Source organism: Spodoptera frugiperda, chromosome 15 (genome assembly GCF_023101765.2).
Source record: "Spodoptera frugiperda isolate SF20-4 chromosome 15, AGI-APGP_CSIRO_Sfru_2.0, whole genome shotgun sequence".
Taxonomy (NCBI): domain Eukaryota; kingdom Metazoa; phylum Arthropoda; class Insecta; order Lepidoptera; family Noctuidae; genus Spodoptera; species Spodoptera frugiperda.
This window is the reverse complement of record NC_064226.1, coordinates 13,334,605-13,349,062: the sequence shown is the minus strand read 5'-3', so window position 1 is coordinate 13,349,062 and position 14,458 is coordinate 13,334,605. Positions and strand designations below refer to the sequence as shown.

The 14,458-nt window shown below is 35.3% G+C and overlaps 1 protein-coding gene across 1 annotated transcript in view; it reads left to right on the top strand.

Annotated features, from left to right (window-relative positions):
* The first annotated feature begins 73 nt into the window (after positions 1-73).
* Positions 74-14,458, top strand: part of LOC118271821 (uncharacterized) — a 123,388-nt gene continuing 109,003 nt past the window's right edge. Inside the window, exon 1 of the mRNA XM_050698522.1 lies at positions 74-278. The gene's annotated coding sequence lies outside the window, so the exon portion shown is untranslated. The remainder of the gene's footprint in view (positions 279-14,458) is intronic.

The window sequence follows — 14,458 nt, the reverse complement described above, 5'->3', positions numbered from 1 at the left end:
CTTAATCTTTAAATAACTGCGTGTAAAGAACACAAATGAAACGTCAACCTATGTCTGACAAACAAACTGTCAAGGGGCAAGGAGCTGTCAAATCAACAAACGGAAGGCTGTGCATCGTTTCATGAATTTTCCTTTGTTGTGTTTATTATTGCATTATTGAATGAAATATATGAATTTTGAGGACAATATTGCAGTGAGAGTGTTTTTTGAGAATATCCGTAGCATTTATAAGTGGCCAGTGTTCATTGTTTACCTCTAGGATCAAACAACGTGCGTCGGTGAGTAATTTTTTTGTTTTTATTTTGTTATTTGTGTATTGCATTCCTAGTTTTTTGTGCCCTTAAGTCAGGAAGTGTATATTATAATGTTTAATTGAAATCATTCATTCGTAAAATAGAACGCAATAAGTTATAGTTTATAATGTTTGTTATCGTGTTATAAATTTTACGGTTTGATGAACACGAGCGTTTATATTTGAATTTATAGAGAGATTGGCTATTGACATGATATTCTCGTTGTTCTAATTATAGTTATAGATAAATTATATAACATTAAATTACTTCCTCCTGCCTGAGGAATTATCTAATCTGTTTTAATTTAATTCACTTCTAATTGGACTGTTATCAGCATACATTATGGTATTAATATACTTTACCTATAAGATATTATTGTTAATGAATTCTTTTTGTTTGAATTAGAATTCTATAACACTAAAAGGTTCTCGATGTATACAGTAAACAAACTACTACTTTTTAAATAAATAAGATAAAAAGTTAATCTATACTAATATTATAAAGCTGAAGAGTTTGTTTGTTTGATTGTTTGTTTGTTTGTTTGTTTGTTTGAACGCGCTAATCTCCGGAACTACTGGTCCGATTTGAATAATTATTTTTGTGTTGGATAGTCCATTTATCGAGGAAGGCTATAGGCTATAAAACATCACGCTATAACTATTAGGAGCGAAGAAATAAAGGAAAATGTGGACAAAACGGGAATATATTAATTCTTGAAGGCTTCCGTTGCGTGCGCTGCGAAAATGGTTCAAGATACGAAAATTATATGTATGACAGAATTATTCCTCTTAAAATGATCTAAAAAAAGTCCAAGACAGTATATGTCTATCTTTTAGGATTAACTTACTAGAATCGTTTTTATGGTACTATCAAACTGAGTCGAAATTAATGCATTATTTGTTAAGAGTTGTATTAACGAAAAAATATTAATGTTTAACGAAATACTGTGTGTTCAAAGAGTATTTAATTGTAAACAAAATTGTCTGTTGACATCACTAAACTGTCAATAAACATCTTAGAAGATATTACAATTTTAAAATAACTCCGATATAAAATTCACCCGCGCCGCGAACGACGCGGAGCCTTTTGTAACTATACTCAAAAAAATTATAGTCTTAGTAACGAAATAAAACATTTTTTGATCATTGACCATCGAAAGCGTTTGTTTGATAATAATAATAATATAATAATATCTTTATTTAGTCTCTTAAATTTACACAACTCAAGTGCTCAAAACAGCCCCTGTAAGTGGTTAATAACACTTGTGTTGGGGTTGTCTCGCTCCTCCCCAGTTTTGATACAGTATCGAGACATTTAAAAAATTAAAATCATGATTACTACAAATTACATGCATAACTATAACATTACAATCAATAGTTATTATAATAATCAAATTAGAATAAAAGAATAAAACAAGATATACAAATTTAAAATCAACATTACAAATAATCAAATTAAAAATTCAAATTAAACAATATAGAATTATACAATTAAAATAAATGAAATCACAGTTTACAGCGTAGAATGGCAAAAAAGCGGTTTACCACACTTAATTGTGGCTGTCTAACAAAGTACAACCAGATTCTACGTATTAGTGCAATAATATCGGCTGAAATATTTGACAAACAAAAAATTCCAATTCTTCAATTTATTGTCATAAAAATATGATAGGGTATAAAAATATGGTCCTTAAGGATTTCATAACCTTGCGTCACCATGTATGAAAGAAAACATTTGTTCTAGAAAGTACTCTTTCTTTTTTTTTTGAGGGGGGAAAATCATCCGTTGGCTACTCCTGCCTTGGGTGAAGCGAGTAGGAGTGTAAAAATCACCCCGTTCTGATTTGAGCCGGGGCCCCGGTAATCTTTTACGTTGTCTGTTAGACTATTGGGTCCCATCTGTAGTGGCCTTGGTCTTTGAGGCGCGCACAGAACGCGACCCACGGTACGCACGGGTCTGGTTTTGATCGGGCGACGAGCTACTCTTACTCGCCGTCCGCAGACCCGCGCTTACGGTGGCCGGGGATCGTCACGCGATTCTCGACGCCCGGAGTGCCTTCTGCGGCGGCTGGGGCGTGATGAGGATAGCCTCCTCCTTTGCTAGGATGACTACTTCGCAGGAGGGGAGACGGCGTCCCTTTCCCCCTCGCTCCGCACCTTGGCCTAAACTAGAGCCGGACGTGAGAGGTTACCGTCGCCATTCACATCCCTAAGGACATGGCGATGCTCAGCACATGCAATGCACACCGCCACTGTATGCTCCACCATATCTTCCGGGCGGTCCTCGCAATGACGACACCCAGACGAAACGCCCGCCGAATCCGAAACAGGTACCAACCGAAACTTCTGTATCCGGTAAGTACCTGCGTCAGGCGGTAGGTGAGGACGCCGTGACGCCTCTCAAGCCACTCTTCAAAGAGGGGACTTACCACTGCTATAACGCGTATGTAGCGAGCCCATCTAAAAAGTACCCTAGGAATTTTATTTCTGAAACACAAACCGGGGTGGCGGTTACCCAACCTATAGGCGCAGGTTTTCGGAAAACAGTGGAAACACATATAGTATAGAAATGAGTGTGGATTGTTCCTTATAATCATAATCCAGTGTTATCATGAATTTTCAATGCACAAAAAAACCTATAATTTATTTGGCTGAGAAAGTTGTTTGCAAAAATAAATATAATGCCTAAAATAACTATTCCACGCGGACGAAGTCGCGGGCACAGCTAGTTATCCATAATAATATAGGACAGATGCTATGTATCTTAATCTTTTGAACTAATTAACGGAATTAAATTTGAATAAAAGCATTGAAGAAACTCAAATACCATGGAAACAGTACATATTTATGACACAATAAATAAAATTATGTATGTAAATATGTGTAGTTGTACAGCAGTCGTTACCCAACCACTGTCACCACTCACCAACTGTGCAATCAAATTTGTGTCACTTACGAAGTATCTTTATCTTATGCTAATGCAATTGATATTAATATGCAAGATTTTAGCCATGAGACACAGTTTCAGATTTTATGTTAGTAAAATACCTTTCCTTATTATCTATGACAAGGATTGGCTTTTTTAAACCGAGTGGAAGGAGGGTAGGGAGGCCTTAGTATGATCATGGCTGACTAAATCCAAATCTAATTATGAGAACCCCAGACCCCCTTCTCGTCAGTTCCACTACCAACCTTTTTACCAGTAAGGTAACTAGTTAACTTGATTAATGTTAGCTATAATAGTTAATAATGTTTGCAGTTTATAGCTATGATAAGAAATGTATTATTAACATGCATGATGTATGTATAATAAATTAATAACAAATTAAATTTCAATTAATTATTGTATTATTAAGACTGTAATCTAATTTTATGGTCTATGTCTAGACCATCACTAGGGTCTCGTGGATGATTAGTGATTCTTATTCTAAAATATACATTGCTTATGACTATTTGAGAGTTGAGTGTTACGCACAGAAAACTGACGTAAAACAACGCTTATAACAACTAACAAGTTACCGGGAAGGGGTGTCCTTTCCAATCTCCCCAATCCCCAAATTCCCAACAATCCTCATGTTCCTAACCCCCAAGGCCGGCAACGCACTTATACGCCTCTGGTGTTTCGGATGTTCAAGGGCGGCGCCGATTGCTTACCATCAGGTAATTTGTTTGCTCGTTTACCGGACTATCCTATCGGCCTTTTCGACCCCATTACCTTACGAGACTACCCTATACTTCTGTTACAACTTAGTTATTGAAATATTCATGTTCACAATACATAATCGCGGCTTATCATCAATTTATCGAGCTTGGGAATCTATTTTTGCTTTATCACATTTTTCATAAGTGATATATTGACAACATGGGAAAGTAAGTAACTATCCCTGATACATCTTATCTCTCTTATCTTGTAAAATGTATGCTGTGGGAATCTGGAGTCCAGAGCAGATGACAGTTCTAGAAACACGCGATACAGCTAGTGTTACGTGTTACAGGTTCGAATCCCGCCAGTAAACAAAATAACTAGTTGGTAACTAGGTATATGTTTGATGAATGCGTGTTGCGGGTGTCCGTGGGTGGCACCGATTGCTTACAACTTTTTTTAATAAAGGAGTAAACGCACCCTGCGTTTACTCCTTTATTAAAAAAAGAGTACTTTTGTTTCCAATATTTGTGGGACAACAAACAACACAACATAAAATTGATATACCAATTAGTTTTACATATCCCTTACTTACCCGTAATAGTTAGTTTCTTTTCAAAAAGTGTAAAACTAATTAACTAAATGAAATTCCGAACAGCTGCTGATTACTCGTAGCAAACAGAAAATACTCACGCGGTCTATTTTACTTTGTTTCATACAGGAATGAAGCAGGGCTCGTAATTTGTAGCCTCTCGCATAATGAGTAACAAGCGAGCCTCTCTATAACTATTTATTACAGCACGATTCACTTACTTGCCTTTAGCTTTCAGTTACTGCCTATCTGAACGTCATTACGTGGTACGGTGACCATGCGTTTTCTTGCTACTTAATGTTGGCGAAGAAATATATCTTTTTTTTTCGAAAGAAAATACTGACAGTTTTCGGTTTTAGTCTAAGTAAGAAAGAAAATACTTCTGGTTGTTATCAGTAATTAGTTTAATAACCGAATCTGGCTATCAATTAACTATGATTATGACTTAAAACTTTTTTCGTTTCATAAAATATACTGATAGATTAGTCAACTACCTGTTTATATATGTAGAATAGAATCAGGCGTTACTTTGCGGAAATCCATGATAACTACCTGTCCATGGTAACCCATGGTAACTACTTATTTAGTTATTTCGCATTGAATATAATTCTTTCTTTGTTAAATATCTACGTGTCGAAGCAAGAAACCAACAAAAGCATTCATCACAACGTTTAGTTTTTTGGAACGAGAATGATGAAAACGAACTGACAGACGAAATTAAGTGTGAGAGAATCTTTCGCCGAAAATAGGTTAATGAACAACGTATCGGTAACCCATTTTCGTTCGCACTCCATTTTATTTTGTCTGGCATAAGCGTGGGCAGTTTATGTATTATTTATTTATTAGCTTCTGTCAGCAGTTTCGCTTGCGTTCTTGTAGGATAAAAAGTATCCTATCACCCAATGCAGCTCATACCTTGTCTATATACTATGGTGAGCTGTGTGTATTTTGTGGTAGTACTACAGTCCTTAAAAATATTTTTCAACCTAATCATTTTGCATTAGAGATAAAAATCCTTTAAAGAAACGGTTCAGAGTTGGTTAATGTGTTTGTATCTATACTTAATATTTGAATACCGGGGAACGGGGTGGTTTTTAGTCAGTAAGAATCTGACACTCACACTCGCCTCGCCCAAGGCGGGGGAAGTACTTGGATAATTTCCCCCCCTTAAAATAATCTATACTTAACTCCCCCAGTCTTCAGTCAGCACAATAGCTTCCACCAACACAATATGAATTTGAAATTTCTTCGCCCACATCCATCATAATATTTAGGTACAATACATTTACAATTTTATTCATTCACTATTCTCCGTTCACTTCATTATACGTGTTATTCCTGGAAGGGGTAAGCAGAATAGTAATAAATAAACCCATTTTTCAAAAATTTAATTACATAAATAGGTAAGTTATGTCTTGCTAGCTTCCGCCTGCGGCTTTTCCCGCGTAGCTGGTAGCTGACTTGAGTGATAGGATACCTTCCTATCTACCTAATTTCATCAAAAGTCGTTCAGTAGTTAGTTAGTTTCAGCGTGATTGACGGACAAATATTCAAACAAACAAACTTTCACATTTATAATGTTAAAATAACTACTAATAAAATAACTAGTGTGATTCTGAGAGGAAATGCCACGAAATCCTAGATAAATACAAACCTCAGTTTTGCTATTGAAAACGACCAAATCAAACACCCAAAAACACTGTCTGACCTAACTATAAAAAAGCACCCTGAAGCAAAGTAGTCAAACTAACCACGATTGATTACTGTAATTTCTACCTTAACACACAAGTATTAAAGTATAAACTAAGATAAACAGCATTTTAGCAAAGTAATAAAGTATCGAGTATTGGGAATAATGTTATTTATTTCATTGAATGATTTATAGTCTAAACGTTAGGGGATCATTCAATTTTGCGGGCACGAATCCCCGAGGAACTAAGAAGGCACCTACATAAATTGTATAAAAACCCTTTTTATCAATAAAGAACCATGAACTAAAGTGCTGCCAACCTCTATCTTGGTGGACAAAATTGGAACTAACTATCCTTTAACCTAGATTCACTTTCTTACCCTAGACTGGAGTAGATCTGTTTTAGGTAGATTATTAAATATGTTCATCTTCATCATACTATCACACTAATATTATAAATATGAAATTTTGTTTGTTTGGATATTTGTTTGTTTAGATGTTTGTCCGTCAATTACGCTGAAACTACTAAACAGATTTTGATGAAATTTGGTATACAGACAGGGCATGAGCTGACTTGGGTGGTAGGATATTTCTTCTATATATTCTTTTTATCCCACGGGAACGCGGAGGAAGTCGCTGGCAGAAGCTAGTGCTACACATAAAAAGGCGGTTTGGACCGATTTTTCTTCTAATTTCAACTATATTTTTTATCTGATTGCACTAATCATAAACAGACCTGCAAACCACAAGCCGAAAACAAAATGGTAGATTGGAGTGAATTGCTTGCACGAAGTTCCTCGCTTTGTGCGTTAATGTTATGTCAACATTAAAGAACAATATAACGTCAACGTTACCGTAATATTTGATAATATTCACAATGTTGATGCACTTTGGTGCTGTTGATAACATAGTCATCTATTTTTGGTCCTACTGAAAAATGAGGCAGGTGCACGAGCACTGAATCTTCAGCTGACGATAGAAATCAAGAGGTTTTACCACATAATACAAACACGAAGACATCAGCATCCTTGACTGCGCAACAAATATTTTTAGCTGAATTAGGTACGGCTTAGTTGTATGTACATATAGGAATGCACACGTGTCGTGTATAATGTATTCATGTCCCAAGATCAATTGGACATACTAAAAGAAATAACTTCCTTCCGTGCCTGCTTACAAAGTCATCATGACCGACTCCTAACGGTAAAGGCCCGGCCCTTTCCCATCATAAAATATTTATTCCAACGTCCTTTGTATATGTTTTGAAAATGCAGCAATAATTTCTATTCAAAGGTAAGGGAAATTGCCTTTGATTCCTATTGAGATCGATTCGTTATTAGGGATTTGGATCCAAAGAAATATGAAATGTTACAGAAAATGAATCAACATTTTCTTTACCCTAGACTAGAGTAATCTGTTTTAGGTATAGGTATTTAAGTATTCTTGTTGATTCTTCATATAAAAAAGCTGCTTGGAATATATTTGTCTTCTATTTTTTTTTATTCGATTGCAAATTGAAATGTTACAGAAAATGTTAAAAAATTGCATTACTCATGCAGAAGATCAAGGTGTTAGATCTAACTAGTCTTTGCAGTTCCTTATTGTGAAGCAAATCTGAATATAGCCATAAACTTCGAACCCAGAATCTTACCTCACACAGAGAATTTGCCGTCAAAGAATCTAATAATTTTGGCGGCCATTGCCATAGAACTCAAAGCCTCACAGAGCAACCTAACGAGATAGTCTAGTCTACTATGAAGTTGTCTATCTTCTACACGTCTATGACAGACGCGTGAAACTGTGAAACAGGCTTCATTTACATAACTACAGAAACTATGTGGCCTAAAGTTTGATTGCTAACGACCTCAATATGACTGATTCTCATACATTTACATCGGTCTAATGAAGTTGTCACTTGTGTCGCATTTACATTGAATAGTGCTAAATTAAACTTTAAATACTTACTAATAAAATCCATAATGTTGTGTGTTATTCTTTTAATCTTTAAGCCCCTAAATATCTATGTTAGAACCAAAACTGAACATTTGTGATCACATTTATTGTAGTTCTGCACAGTATAATGGTTATACTTATTACAATCATTATGATAAGGCTTATTCACGATACCAGCTGATTTAAGGCATTTAATGAGATGTGTTTGGATCGTTAAAATTTCATGCCATTATAAAACATGACATTTAAAATTAAGCTGCAAAATATCTTCAAGACGCTCTCTTAAATGTCATCAATGTTAACCGATGCGTATAAAAAGACAATGTTCCATAATTAGATCCAAGAATAGGACTGTCCTCAAAGTTATGTATCATCTGGCGATCCTTCCCGGTGCGGCAGCTGGGCTTATACTGGCCTGTCCTAATGCTGCACTGGATAAACTGGTATGGGGCCACTAACGGTCCTTGAACCTCCGTACAACACCGTACTTGTGGCAAATGATTATCGGATTACAGCTCTAGAATGTTCGCAATATCGCCTTAGTTTGCTATAAACTTTGAAGGATTCGAAGGTTCTCGATTGCGACAGTTCCAAGTTTATAACTAAGGAAACTTTTGGGTATCAAAATTAATATGTTAAAGCAATTTGCTTTTAGTACCAGGAACGGTGAAATTATATTTGTTGCCAATTTCTCCGTGCGATGTTGTACTGCAGTGTTTAAACTTCTTCGTTTGTTGTGCTCAGGGTCACAATGTTATCAGCTAATAACGGAACAAACTTGTATGCAGGAAACTTGCTGTTTTCGCAGAAAATTCGATCGTAAATATTATTGAACTTTAGAACTGTATTGCTGTCTTCTAGATTAATTAAAAGTTGTAACATACAAGCTGTTACGATCGCATAAATATGGAATTACGATCGAATGCAATTCACCTAACGACGTATCGGTTAGCCATTTACTTCGGATAGTTGGGGCCGTGCCGAATGTCGCCCACAGTTTTGTGGTCGCACAGTAATTCCAAGTTGACATTTCTACGTGACCTGTGACATACGCAGACATAGCATGTTCCTGGAATTGGGAAAATAACCTCTATTATATTTCAGTAATGTCTGCTTTTGTATGCCGTTTATATGGAAGTTTGGAAGCTATTAAATAATTGAGTTGACTATTGTTTCCAACAAAGAAAGTATGCTCATAGGGAACTGAAGGCGGGTTACTGTTTCTTTGAAACGAATTCGAAGTAGAAGTCTTGTTGATTTCTGGGAATTTTGTTTACACTCATATGAAAGATCAGATATAATTTTACCTTTATTTCTACAAACGAATAAGGTATTTGATGAAAGAACCTTCATACGGGTTTTTGATGAATGAATCTCCATATAAAATATTCACCTCGTCTATAGGAAACTCATTATACTTTCCTAAGGCTTTGAAGAAACGTGATACTTTAAGTACAATAGTCTTTGTATTTCGGAGCAATAATTTATTAAAATGTCTACTTCGCCGGCAAAGATACGCCGCTTTCGTGCCAAATATACCTATATACATTTTTTTGCCTTCTTCTAGTGAAAATTTTCGGCGTCTCGATTTCATATTTTTCTTGTGAATTACTTTTTTTCTGTGAAATTATTCGGAGCGTAAATGAAACGTCGTAAACTTCTGTAGAAACTGCCTCAAACGTAGCCTGTCGTTCCCTTGCATTAGTTACTAAGACATTCCTAGGTCTGTATTTTCTACTTTAGGTCTAATCAAAATCTACCTAAATTGGGAAAGCCATTATTAAATCAACTAGATCATAGAACTTAATTTGTTTATAATTGATAATCACACTATGCAATTATTTTCAATCCAAGCCATTGTCTAGTCATTGAATCATCGTCGTATGTAAATATTCACACATCGCATCTCGCTCTAAAGAGCAATTGAAATCCTTAGATAATTGAAATACAGTACTATTTACACTTCGAGTCGGAGTTGCGGATTGCCCAGCGGGTTACTGGAGCTCCGGCTCGAAAAGCAGGAGTAGGAACGGGGTGGTTTTTAGTCAGTAATAGTCTGACACTCCCTCTCGCCTCGCCCAAGGCGAGAAAAGACATTGGATAAATTTCCCCCTCAAAGAAAAAAAAAATACTATTTACACCAACAAAGAATCTTAACAACTTAATTATATTGTTTTCTTCTTTTGTTAAAATACTTCTAATACCTCCAGTTCCGACTGACGTCCGAATTGTTTCTGAAACAGTAAACAAGGACATTTGTACCCTCTGGTAATTTAGAACTCAACTAATTAGATTTGAAGGAAGAAATACTGCAGACCCTTTCCCTGAGCAAAAACCTAAATTACTACCGAAACCTAATTTAACATTTAACTGTACAAATTTAATAATAAAAGGACTAGGGACCTTGGGCAAATAAATTTTGGAGATTGCGAACTTGTAACGTTGCGGTATGTTTTTCTTTGAAAGTGGTATTAGTTTCTCTAGATATATAAGGATTTTGAGTAAGGTCTTGGAATCAGTGCGAAGGGCGGGCACTGTGGGCAGGTGTTCTTGAAATTCTTGATAAAAGTTGGGAGTTCGGAAAATACTAATGTTAAATCCATTACCAGGTGACCGTACAGCTTGCATATTGCCAGCGATGTTGAATGTTGTGAACTTGTTGATAAATCCTATATTTTTATGAACATCTGACGGATTACTTTGTTTTACAATATTTTAATAAAAAGAATCACCGTACCTAACCCTAGTATAGTATGAGGGTTTCAATATCAAATCAATCGTAATCCATAGTCAAAACAAAGGTGATATCAATACATCTTCTATTTGTTTTAATACTTATAATATGTAATCGTGTAGTATAATTATCTAAAATCGTAGTAAAAGTAGTGACTTACCACATTAACTATCATTCTCCTGATTACAGCGGTTAGCTCAAACTTCGTTCGTCCAGATTTGGCTGGAACGAACTCAGTGTTAGTGAGCTCTCTGACCTAGTTTTTGTTAACCTGCACTGTTTTGTAGCGGTCAAGGATTTGGACTAATGTAATTGTTTTTTGGTTTGTAACGTATGTGGTTTGTATCGTTCTTGTATGTTCTTGTTGAATGTGTTTGTTTTTTTACATCTATTGCAAGTCTCATTGTAATATAGACTGAATCTATTGATAGAAATTGATTTGAGTAGTTAACCGAAAATGACAATGCCGTTCTCAATAGTTTTTTTTGCTAGCGAACTCTCATCAAACATAACAGTTAGTCGCGAAAAAATATTCCCTACAAGATAAACAATTCCAATTGCGGTAATTAACAGACTAAATCTCGAATGTCCCAATAAACCGTACTTTATCCAACAACCAGGAACGATCGACGAGGAACTTTTCTGGTATCATTCAATTAGTTCAGGACTGTTAACTCGCACCAACTTTTCTTTTAAGAGCAAATTCCATTTATATTCGCGCTCTAACTTCGGCTTTGCAGGCAAATTATCTCCTCGGCTCCGTAGTTTCCTGGCGTTGATTGTAGGATTAACTTAGTTTTTTATGTCGAAATAGTTAGCAAGAGGAAGCTATTAAAACCTTATCTACCTTCGCCTTCATCCTGTACATCATCAGTAATCTTTTTGTCAACTGATTCACGATGTGTATCCTTTGAGAAACAGGTCCAATTATCGCGTCCGCTGTTATGGGTCTAATTTGCTGTTCCTTACTCTTTTTAACTTGCTGCTGAGGTGTATGTCTATCTCTTTCCCTAAAGATAGCTGGATGTTAGATCAGATAATAGTGGCTGTTGTTTTTTTTTCTATTTGCTGTGAAGGTTTGTTGCGTCGGAAATGAGCTTCTAGATGTCGCTTGATAAGACATGTTTAGGTTTCGATTCTGTTTGGAACACTATTGTAAATAAAAAGAAAATATTGACTTTCGTCGTATTATGTGACGTGTTAAGTTGTTTTTAAAAACTAATTTTCTTTCTTATCATTCCATGACAAATTCATAGACGCGAGTAAAAATACGTGACCGCATTTCTCTGGCAGTGACACGACGGGTGCATACAATTACACTGAAAGTATTTATAATTTTTCTTTCAAGTACCTAATTTACTGTTGCTTAACATATCTTTAATCTGATTTTGCGTTATAGTAAAGCATTTGGTAATACAGGAAAATATTATAAAGATATTAATGTTAAGATTGGCAGCCAACTTACATTAAATATTTCAAAATTCGCATTACATTCCCATGTTCTGTAGTCCAAATAAAGCCAATATTTTGTAACAGCAACAGATAATAATCATCGTCAAAATTAACAAGATGTCTATCTTATCTATCACACTTTACAAACCGATGTGATTTACAACAAATTGTTTGCAAAAATCTGTTATAAAACAAAGAAGTTCTCAAGAAACACGATGCCGACAGATCACAGGCAAAGTGCCCGGTCCCTAGACAATAGGTGATTACCAAGCATTACGAAAATGAGGTGTAATTTGATGGAAAAAACAACCGCAGTTAGGCTCAGGCTTCGCGTGGGCTCCGTACCTTATGATGAAATAAAAATATCAGGTATTTTAAAACTTCAAGAAAGATCTGGTGTTTCTAGCTCATTGTGAGAATCCAGGATAATAGAAATCACGATGATGGAAATAATGGATGGTAAACAATTGCAATGATTGCACTTTATTGTTCTGTTATAAGGGAAATCCTTTATCTTATAGAAGAAAAACAAGTATCCATTAATCAACAGGTAAATGATGTCAACATTTTAAGATTCACTGTTCCATCAATTCGGTGTTCCTGATAAATCCATTTTGCAATTTTAAATACACATTATTAAAATCAAACAACTATCATTAGAACTTGAGACGGAATATTTACCATGCTTATTTATCGACGAGTTTCCGATATTTCGGCACTGTTGCAAGCGCCATGATCACGGATGAACTCATACCGTCTCATGTTGTAATGATAGTGTTAGTGACTATGTCAGTTTAAAAACTTATAAAATCAATCAAAAATGACCTTTTTAACTAAAATTCAAAGAAGGTTTTCTGTTCACGATACCCCAAAAGCTTAGCAACAAAACAAATAAGTCGGCAATTTATTTTCATAACCGTGGTACGTATTGTGGAAAATCGCCCCATGGACTAGTTGTGATTAAAGGATCATTACTGGGTTCAAATAAGGTCGATAACATTTATGTAAAGTCTGTCGAAGTCTGGAACTAAGTTACTGTTGAATAAGTGCAATTTAAGGTACCTATTTATAACCATAACGTGACTGACTAACAAACAGATACAATTATTTAGAATTTTAGATACATTTGAGGCTTTTGTTGAAAGGTCGTGGTTTCTCAGTTCAAGTTTCCTATTAAATATTTCCTTTCCAAATTAAGTATAAGTTTGCTAAAGTAAATAGAAACTTATACAGCGCGATTAACAACTTCTCCATAAGAGGCTTTAGTTGCACTAAAATCTTGTAATCATCTCTACAAAGTCTATTTCTGTACCAATATCCATTAAAATTCGCTCTACAGTTCAGGCTAGGAAAACGCAAAAATACTTTAATATAATTCACTTTTACTATCGTACCTAATTTTTATTAGTATAAAGTTTGTCTCCAAAATCCAAACACGAAGGTCAAACCACTTCAGTAACTTATATAAGAACCAGAACGAAAACGAATCAGAAGTTATGGAAATCTAGGTATTAGTAATTCTTCCCACAAACTCACAAATGTTTTGGGGATCGAAGTATAAACGTAGCACTCAATCCAATGCTAAAAGCTAGAAAATATTTGATAAGTTAGTACAGAGCCAGCAATGGATGGAGTTCTTGGCGATTGGTCGCCATGTTGGTGGTTACATGAAATTAGATCGCGTGTCGTGACGTTGATTGATGTTACCAAATTGATTAGTAACGTGTTCGCAGTGTTTCCTAGTTTTTCTTTTAATAATACACTTACGTGTGGTGTTTTTGTTCCTACTGTCTTATGTAAGCGTGTTTGCGGAAGGATTATTGTTAAAATTGTATTGATTTTTCTCTAACTGCGGTTTTTAATAAACGATCTCAATCCAAAATCTTTAGATTAAAATCGATATTTGAAGTAAGTTCTATAGTTTCTGTTAAAATTCAAGATCGGTTCAGAGATTTTGTATTAAGATTGGTTATTGAAATCGACAGTAAGCCTTTTTGTGTAACCTTTATATCCTTGTGGCAGCCACACAGGACAGGAGCCTGCGCTTTGTTTAGACGCTTTTTGTACCTAGGTACGTGGTTATTAAACAAAAACACCTTTGA